Source organism: Malus sylvestris, chromosome 16, assembly GCF_916048215.2.
Source record: "Malus sylvestris chromosome 16, drMalSylv7.2, whole genome shotgun sequence".
NCBI lineage: Eukaryota > Viridiplantae > Streptophyta > Magnoliopsida > Rosales > Rosaceae > Malus > Malus sylvestris.
In genome coordinates this window covers 15,364,935-15,375,395 of record NC_062275.1, presented here as the reverse complement: position 1 = coordinate 15,375,395, position 10,461 = coordinate 15,364,935, and positions in this window count along the sequence as shown.

Sequence of the window (10,461 nt, the reverse complement as noted above, 5' to 3'; positions counted from 1 at the left end):
GGCAACGAGAATGATCAATATCATATCATTGTGAGGTTGTTCTTGAACCCCTACCCGAACTTGCATGGTGGGAATGACTTAACTAAGTGCAATGGAGCCAATATCATATCATTGTGAGGTTACATTCTCTAGAGGCCAAATAAGATGGGTACTTGCAAGAGATGCAAATGAGTAAGCGTACTCTCTCATTATTATTAATGCTAGCCAATATCATATCATTGTGAGGTGGGCTTGGTAGTAGTGAGTCTCCCATACCCTACTAAGAGTTTCCTCCAAAACTCTCGAATTCCAATGAGGGATATGGAATTTGCCAAAAATAGTGGGTGGTGCTATTTGATTTAAAGACCCGAATCAAATGGCTTAAAATCAATCAATTTATATTCGTTATGTATTTGTTTACCAATATATTTGCAAACGCTATCCAAAACTTGACAAAGAAAAACCGAATGCTTTAGTTTCTTGGTACCACGATCCCAAAGATTGTCTTAAATGGATTGTATATGTACCTAAGTAGTCTAATCGTCACAATCTTCCTATTGATAATGTATCATTGGAAGAACATGTTAGATAAGTCTATCATAAAGAGGACAACACTTTTAATGTCATAATTCTTCAATTACAAGTTGTTGTATGAAGAAATAAGAGTTGCTTTGAACAACCCTTAGTTAATGCAAACACAAGTGCTTGTTTCTTTGTTAAATGGACAAAGAACTTGAGAAGAAAGCACAATGGCATGGACACTTTATGTGCCATGATTCTTCACTTACAAATTGTTGTATGAAGAAATGAGAGTTGCCTTGAACAACTCTTGAAAGTTTGTAATTATGTTTAGAACATAATGGTTGGTTGACAAAAATAGTCCATCAACATGGACTTATGATGATTTTGAATCATTGAGTGTTGAAGTGTTAAACCACTTCTAGAGACGGAAACTAGGCAAGGACTTCACCTTTGTGTCCCTATCTAAATGGTTCACTAATTTTATAGTAAACTATATAGTGAACAATAACCACACACTCTCTAAATCGTTGGATGTGTATAACACAATTGAAAGAAGTTTCAAGAGAGATAGTGGGAGTTTAGGGATCTTGACTATGGTAGTCAAAGGAGAAGTCAAATGAAGAAAGAGAAATAACTCCAAGGGAACAAACTTTCTTTATGAAAGGATGAACATTGGAAGGGGTATTTGCAAGAAATGTCTTGCAAGTGTCAAGAACACACTTTTCGAAGGTGTTGTAAATTGTTCTTGAAAAGTTCAAAACAGTTGGTTCTTCTACTTGAATGCTTGATTCCATATTAGTAACTATGTTTTACAATCGTTGTGAAAGTGTGGCTAATAAAAAGTAGAAGATTAATGAAAGAAGAGAAAGTACTTCACATTCGGAATGTGAATCAAATGTAGATCTCTGCGAAAGCAGATGGTACTTACTTCCTCATATGAACTACCAAAGAAATTGGAAAAACCAAAGATTGTCTTTACATTCCAATTTTAAGGAACTTAATTCCATCACTATAAGGGATGGATGAATGTTTTGTTTGACAAAACATTGTTCTTTATTAATGAATGATTAGATTATTGTAATCTAATTGATTGTCTCTATAGTAGAGATGATATGGTAGTGTTAACTGTTTAGAAAATAACGATGCTTAAAACCCAAAAGGGTGCAAGGTAGTGACTAATCCCAACTGAGTTGTGATACCTCAAAAACATAAAATACGAGTTGGTCATAGATGGATGCTTTGGATTGTTAGATCCGGATCCAATACCTTCTTATTAAAATTGTATAAAGGTGAAATGTTCGAATCTTTATTCTTTTGGAAAGAAGAAAGAATCACAAAGTTGTTGAGGTTAATTCACTTAGATGTTAGTGGCACTTGTCCACAACATAATACTACTCATGTTGTATGACATTCACCGAAGATCGCTCTCGGTTGGACTATAGTTTATTTTGAATAAACACAAGTCCGAATACTTTGCAAAAGGTTTCAAAGAATTCAAGAAATGTTAGTTGATGAGTAAGACGTCTAAATTATTTGCCTCCTTAGATTTGATCCAAGGAAAGATAACACTTTAGAACAGTTTCATTGAAAAATATCAAGGAAAGAAGCATCAAAAGATAATGGATTTCTCCATTAGGAGAAGAACGAACTTGAATAAGATTTAGTTCGTTGGATGTTATCAATTACCCATATATAGGATATATGCTTCTAAGACAATATGATTGTCAATTAGAAGATCTTCCAAAATTTTCATGACTCCATAAGATGTAGTTGGAAAGAAAGACAAATCTTAATCATGTTAAGATTTGGGGTTGTGTGCTAATAAGCAATATTTGTTTAAAATTATCTTGTGGGTATCCTTAAATTAACATTTGGATATCACTTCTATAAACCAACTAACAAATGTTGTTTGTTGGGTAGTTCATTGTAATCCTACACTAGGATTTGCCTAAGATAGCGCAAATGAACAAGAGATAGAACTCAAAGAATGGGTTCTTTGAGAGACAAGATGATAATCAACAAATATAACAACCTAGTTTCTACACCACAAGCTCCAAGGTAGTCGAGAAGGATTTATAAACTGTCTCAGTTGAATGGTTTGAACTTTATGACTATGTCATAGAGTTGCACCTCTTAATTCGAAAGAAATAAGAATGAAAATCCTTATGACTACATTGAGTGTATACACGACATATACTCAAGGAAATGGTAAAGTACCATTTGACCCAAAATAATGAAACCTTTATAGCTAATTGGTAGCTTAAGATGACTACAATCAAAGAGAATGGTTGACTTTGAAGAAACCATCTTTGATGTAGTCTTAGTTTCAATTAATTCGAAGATTGCTAGCTACAACTAAATGGTGATTCAATGTTTGGACATAATATGGGTTTTCGAAACCATTATTAAGATAGTCTTGATAATATATGTCTAAAACTATAAATCACAAGACATGTAAGTTGTAGAGATCCATCCATCATGAATCTTAGCAAGCTAGTGGGAGCTATAAGCATCTTATGAGAAAAGGATTAAATCGTTTGATTTCTCATAAAGATGTAAATGAATCTTTTGTTTACTAGGTTTACAAAAGATTAGTGGGAGTTAATCATGTTCCTAAAATTTAAATATATATGATATATTAATTTTGGAAATGAAAAGAATACTTCTTCGTTAAAGTTATGACTTTAAAACATTATATGAAGATAGAATGTATATGGGAGACATAGTCTATATACATGGGATGGAAATCTATATTGATAGATTTTAGGATATAATTGGATTATATCAAGCCCTAAATATAGACTAAAGATGATAGGAAGTTTCTCATATGATGATGAACTTCAATAAAAAAGGACAATTCTAGTGAGACTAAGAAGTTGCTCTTCTCAAAGAGAACGTACTCTTTGACTCCCAAAGAAATAATGCGTAAATAGAATCCTTTATGCATACGCAGAAAGGTGATTTATGTATTTCATATTGTATGAAAAACATTGATATGAGTTGTACCTAGAACGGTACAAGACGATATCAGTGCAAGCCCAGGATCAGAACCATGGCAACTGTCAAGTGAGTCCTTAAGTATTTAAGAAATACTAAAGGATAGATTCCTCAAAGAATGAGGAAGAATTAGAGTAACGTAAAGGAAGCGTAAATGTATTAGATTATGAATCTAATCCATCATTAGATGTTTCTTCATTATGAATGAAGAGATATCAGATATCTCTTTATTATGACTAAAAGAGATATTTGGATGGAAACATTAAAAGTAATGACTTTAGTGTGTTCCATTGTGAATGCAAAATATATTGCCATATAGAAGCTTGCAACAATGTTGTTTGGATGGGAAAGTTCATTTATGAACTCTCTATTCGGTTCCAACCAGAAAGTGTCTCTAGTGTACTGACACTACGACACTAATGGGGCGATAGCTCAAGCCAGGGAATCAAGGTCTCATCACGATCCGAACTCAAATGAGAGACTGAACCACATGATTAAGAATCATGTATAATGGTGACGTCGTTATTCTCAAGGTTGCTTCTATGGATAACATATAGATATCCATTGTCTAGGCCTACTACTCAGCCATTTTTGAAATGACTACATAAGAGGTATCATCAGTGATGACCAAGCTGATTGGCTCTAGTGCAAGTGGGAGATTGTTGGAAATGTGCCCTAAAACCAATCATGTGATGATACTTTATGGACATTTCACATGTTAAACTAATCTAGTTTAATATCAAGGGCAAAGATTATTATTTGAGCCGTCTCATATAAATGTTATACGCTTAAACGATAAGTCCAAGGAATATGTGATTGGGAGAATGCAATCTAAAGAAGTTAGATTCATGAGACCATTCTTTCGTAGACACATCCTAAATGTTCCTGATCATAGGATTGCCAATTGGGCGTTGACAGTCCGTTAAGATCAGTACGTGCTGTGTCTTCTCTCAAGGAGAGTGACTAGTCTCGAGTCATTGGTGTGTGTGACATCAAGACAAGTACGTAGGTGCTCAATAGAGAATGAGTTCACTGAACACGATCAACAAAGAGTTCTTATATTCATGTCACATGAGAACTCATGGTTAGGATAATGCAAAGTAGTCATTTGACCTGAGGCATCATAGTTGTCTTGTGGTTAGGTACTTGATCTTTGATTATGTCAAAGTCACCCCATCCGCGGGTGTCCACGGCATCGTCGGGGTTAAGGCACTTAGCCATGGAGGCAAGTGAATGCGCAACAAGAGATCTCTAACCTTCAAACCGTTTGGGGGAGAATACTCTATGATATGATTAAGAATCTCTGGCCAGAGTATGAATGAGATTTAGGAAGTCGTTCCAAATCACATTCAAGGTAATCATATAAGCACACGAATCACATTGGATAGTAGACATGAATAAACTATCAAACCAAACAATGTGGTCAAAAGTATTGTATTAGAGAAAGACCGTATTGCATTTATAATCCTAAACTGAATAGGTTATCCACCTCTTCTGATTAGCTTGGGTAACCATGATATGCTGCTAGGTGTCACTCATGGTTTGTGGAAGCCTTAAACGTGTATAATCACTAAAGGGAGAATTGAAAGTAAGTTTCAATTCACAATCGATTTGAAATGGTTTTAATCGTCCACTGCCTCGCTAAAAGGAACCTAATGGATCGTACACCGTGTAAGGTGGAGATTGAAGAAATAATGGAGATGAGTAAGAATAATTAAATGGTTTAATTATTTATGGCAAGGATTAATTAATATGTTAATTAATCAAACGAATAAGTTCGTTAAAGACCTCGGGATAGTTTTGGACCTTAAGGCCCAATGGGCTTCAAACGTCAAGCCCATTGACTTAAGTTGTATGACAACTTAATGAATAATGATTCACAAAGGCCCAATTAGCCCAATAATACCCTAAGGCCGGCCATTTAGAGATAGAGTGAGTTTTGGACTTATTTACAAGTTTGCCACTCCAATGAATTAAGGTATAAATATGACTTTATAGCCAAAATTCATTAAGGGTTTTCTTTTGGGGAAAGGATGAGAACACAAGCTCTCATTTCTCTCTAAAGTGGCCGGCCTCCTTGGAGGGTTTAGCTAGCAATCCTACTACTCCAAGGTCACTCATTTCTTCTCCAATCTAACCTTGGTGAAGAGACTTAGAGGTTCTCTATTTTGAGAACTTGGATAAACATATTCTTCCATCCAAATCCATGGATCTAAGAAGCAAGGAATGCAGGCCCTCTCCTTGGGTGATTAGCCTTTGCTTATGCAAAGAGGAATCTACAAAGGTATAAATTTCTCAACTCACTTTGATTTGAGTTGAGTCTTGGTTCACCAATCTACTAGGCTTTGAATTTCATGGTTAATGTTTTGTTTTTAAGTGCATACAAGCATGATTCCGCATTTTAATTGTTATTTGCATGCTATAGATGTTGCTTAAATGAACATGTTTTTCACAAAATTTCCTTCAAGTTCGTCTGGCCATTTTCTTTTCTTATTGGTGGGGGATTTCTTGTGGTAATCGAGGATCATCTTAGTGGATGCTTTGGCCCGCCTATTGCCTTGAGGATATCTTGGTGTAGACATGTGCTGCTTGATGCCATATTTTTGGAAGAACTTCGCCAAATCTTCGCCCACGAATTGCGGGCCATTGTCGGTGACGATGGATTAAGAGATGCCAAATCGGCAAATTATACTCCTTTATATGAGGCGCTCTATGTCCATTTGAACCATGATCGTCATGGGCTCTGCTTCTACTTATTTGGTGAAATAGTCGGTTGCCATGATCATCATGCCTTTGCCCCTGGTAGTCTGGCTGGTGATTAGCTAGGACTCATAATGAATGGAAAGCTTTTTCACCACCAAGTCTTTTGTCATTCGAAGGCCTGCTAGTGGGGCTTCGTACTCTACTTTGTTGTTAGATGCTTTGGAGCTTAGAGTGATCGCCTGCTTGAGCATTGAAACGTCTGGGGTGGCAAGAACCACGGCTGCTCACGAGTCTTCGTAATTGGATGCGTCGTCGACATGCAAACGCCAGAAATCTCCATTGAGGGAACATGTGTGGCTAAAGTGTGGTCGGCTGCCTTCGGGGCGTCGTTGGGCCGAGTTGTTGCATTCGTAAAAAAAATTTGCATCTGCCAAGGTCTACGCCTTTATCGTCGTCGGTTTGGATTTGGCGGAATAATGCGTCATGATGATGACTGCTTGCTTTTGAAGGTAAAACTTAAGCTTTTGGGTTACAACAATTATCGCCAAAGTTAGCTTTTGAATTTTTAATAGCATCGAGGAGAGCTTTTGAACTGTAGAATACATGCAACTGTAGAATACAGGTAGTCGGGCCCCCATCTCTTCTCGCATGATGGTAGAGCTTATTGCTACTTTAGATACCGTCAAACATGCGAATAAGTCCTCCGCTGCTTCTAAGGAGGTGATGTCGGGTACTTCTTCAAGTCCTTGAATGTGCATTGGCGAGCCTCATCCCAAAGTGCATACTTCTCTGCCAAAGCAAAAGAGTCTGCTAGAGTTAGATCTTCTTTCATGATTAATTTTCTGAATAGCGGGTGGTTTGCTGGAAGTCCTTTTTGGAAGGCTGCTCTAGCTATTGAGTCGTTGCATCCGACTATTTTTGCCTTCTCTACTTTGAACCTCCTCACATAGTTGCGAAGCGACTCCTTTGGGTTCTTCTTGACGTCGAACAAATGGTCAGACTTCTTTTTGATCGAGCGATAAGATGAATATTCTTTGGTGAAAACCAAAGAAAGTTCGTAAAAATTCCGGATGGATTGTGGCGGCAGGGTGCAGAACCAATCTTGCGCCTTGCCTTGTAGAGTGGTGGCGAATATCTTGCACATGAGATCATCGTTGTTTCGATAAAGGATCATTGCGCTTTGGTAGCGCTTTAAGTGTCTCTCCGGGTCTTCATCCCCTTTGAAAGATGTGAAATGTGACATGCTGAACTCGCGTGGAGGCTCTGCCTGTTCGATCTCATCTATGAAGGGTGACCTGCTTATGTTAGTCATGTTCCATCGTAGTGCCTCGTCGGTGACCTCGTTGCGTTGGAAATCATGTAATCGCTTGGTCAATAGTCTCTCTACTTCTTCTTGAATTTGCCTTTGTTGGGGTAGCGGAGCTCTCGGCTGCCCCCAGCCATGACTTGCTGGTCTAGATTGCTCTTCCATGTGTTTGGCTCGTTTATGTCGTGGATGCAGTGCATGTGGTGCGTTCCTAGCAGGTGAGCGAGTTCTTCGCAGGCTGCTGGTTGAACTTGAGCGGGATTGAGTGACTGCTTCTCTCCGTCCGTCGTGCTGCCTACTCTGATGTGAGGTGGAGGATGTTCCTTGTGGGCTTAGCCGCGAATGGACACTTTGCCCGAATGGTTGCTCATGTTGACTATCGGAGTATGATCCCAACCGTGAATGTATGCTCATCTGTGGGCCTAGTCGAGAGTGCATGCTCTTCCGCACGCTAAGACGGGAATGTACACTGCCCAAACGTTCGGCTCATGGCTGGTTGAGTGGCTGCTTACCGGGATGTTGCTGGAAAGGTCTGTTTGCCCTTGTCTTACTTCGGGATACCTCGTCCGGGGCACGTTGGATCCCGATGCGTTGCAATAATTGATTCACCAAGGTTGTCTGTTGTGCAAGGGCGCTCGTCAACTCTATGACTTGTCGAGACAAGTGTTGTTCGCCATTTGGATTGGAAGAGCTTGGAAGGAATGCGTCTCCTTGGGCAATGGAAGGGTGGTAGACTCCGAGCGCGAGATTTGAGTTGGGAAATGTCAAATCCGTGAAAAAATGTGGTGAGAATGCCCTCTACTCGATGGTAGGTCCGGATGGTTGAGATAGTCTTGGGCTGACTTGGGCTGCTTGGAAAGCCACGAGAGCAGGCTGGGCCGTGAGAGTAGGCTGCTCGACTGGAGTTGGCTAGGTCACGAGAGCAAGCTGCTTGGCAGGAGCAGGCTGGATCACGGGAGTGGGCTACTCGTAGGGAGCATGCTGGGTCATGAGAGCAGGCTGCTTGGTAGGAGCAGGCTGGGCCGCGAGAGCAGGTTGCTTGGCGGGAGTAGGCTGGGCCACGGGAGTGGGCTACTTGTCGGGAGCAGGCTGGGTCACGAGAACAGGCTGCTTGGCAGGAGCAGGCTGGGCCGCGAGAGCAGGTTGCTTGGCGGGAATAGGCTGGGCCTCGAGAGCAAGTTGTTTGGCAGGAGCAGGCTGCTTAGTATGTGATACAAGTGAATGCGAGGCTTGGGCCTGGGCCCGTGCAAACTTGGATGGCACGACTTGGGCCGTGGCCTTGGTGCTGTGAGCCTTGGATGGCACGGCTCGAGCCGTGGTGCAGGCACCATGGACCTCGCCACGGGTGGCTACTGAGGTAGCCACCGTGGTGGTTCCCATGGTGGAAACTCGTGGTGGTGGTGCTGCTCCACTTATTGTCGCATTTAGCCTCACGGATCTCCGCAATCCCATTTCTTGAACATTAGAATTTTCACTTGTGGAATTTTCTAAATTTCTAGCCATTATATTTTGCTTATACGTTTTATCAAAGAACCTTTACAAGTAAAAAATTCTAATAATAAGAACGTATGAAAAATATTCAAATGGACTAGAAAATAAAGAAAAAACATTTTTGTGCGAGAGTCTTCTACGAGTATGGATTTCAACTCTCAATGAAAGCACCAATTTGTGGATGCAAATTTTCTCCTCCTCGATCTTGGACGATTTTGCACCTACAAAACAACTAGCACCTTAGATTAAGGCCAAAAGCCTCACGCGCCCACGATGAATGAAGGGGGCTTTGGTTGAAGAACCTTCGATGCCAAAGTTAGAATTTTAGAGAGAAATAGTGTTTAGAGTATTTGGGATTTTTTGTAAGAGAATTGGAATTGGCTTTTTTGGTGAGAATGAGAGTATATTTATAGGGATAGGAGGTGGCTAGGGTTTTTTGGGTTTAATTAGGAGTTACAAAATTGATTATTTGTATAAATGGGGTAATAAAATGGAGAAAGGTGAAAAAGGTTAGGAAAAGGGAGGTGGCCGGCCTTTTAGTAGTTTTAGGTGTGAATGGGTGTTTTATTTGATAATTAAGGGATTGATTAGGTAATTAATCCCTTAATTAATCAATTTTTAGGGAATATGAAAGGAAAATATCATTTAGCTAATTGATTAGCTAAATAATGGAATACAAAATATATAGAATAAATTAGGTTTTAGGAATTACCTTATAGAAAGGATTTGATGAAATAGGCTTTAAATTGTTACCTATTTTGGGCACTTTTGACTTGGTTTAGGGATGATTGCCCGCTGCTCGTGCGTAGGAATCTCAGTATGCCTCAAGGGTATTTTTATCCTCTTTTACCCAAGAATCCATGTGTCGCCTTGTGATTACTCAATGGCTTGGATCTTGCAAGTCCCTAACCGAGGAGCTTCCCTCACTCGGGAACTTAGGGGAGCACTGTTTGTACCATACTTGACCAATCCCGAAACTACTGAGCATCGGTCAATGTTATACCGTCAAGGACCCATAAGAGTTTCCCTCCAACCATGAGGCCAATCACAGCGCGACACGTGTCGACATCAGAAGCCAATCATAGCGCGACACGTGTCAACATCAGAAGTCAATCACAACACGACACGTGTCAATGTCAGAATGAAACTAGAAACTCTCTTTTATAAATAGAGATCATTCTCTCACATTATTTCCTAATGTAATTTGTACTAAATCATTCACTAGTACTCACTAAAGGAGAGTTTGAATCTATGTATTTGTGTAAACCCTTCACAATTAATGAGAACTCCTCTACTCCGTGGACGTAGCTAATCTGGGTGAACCATGTGCATCTTGTGTTTGCTTCCCTGTCCCTATCCATTTACATACTTATCCACACTAGTGACCGGAACAATTTAGCGAATGTCACAAACTTAACACTTTCTATTGTACCAAAGTCCTCACTGATTTTGTGCATCAACAG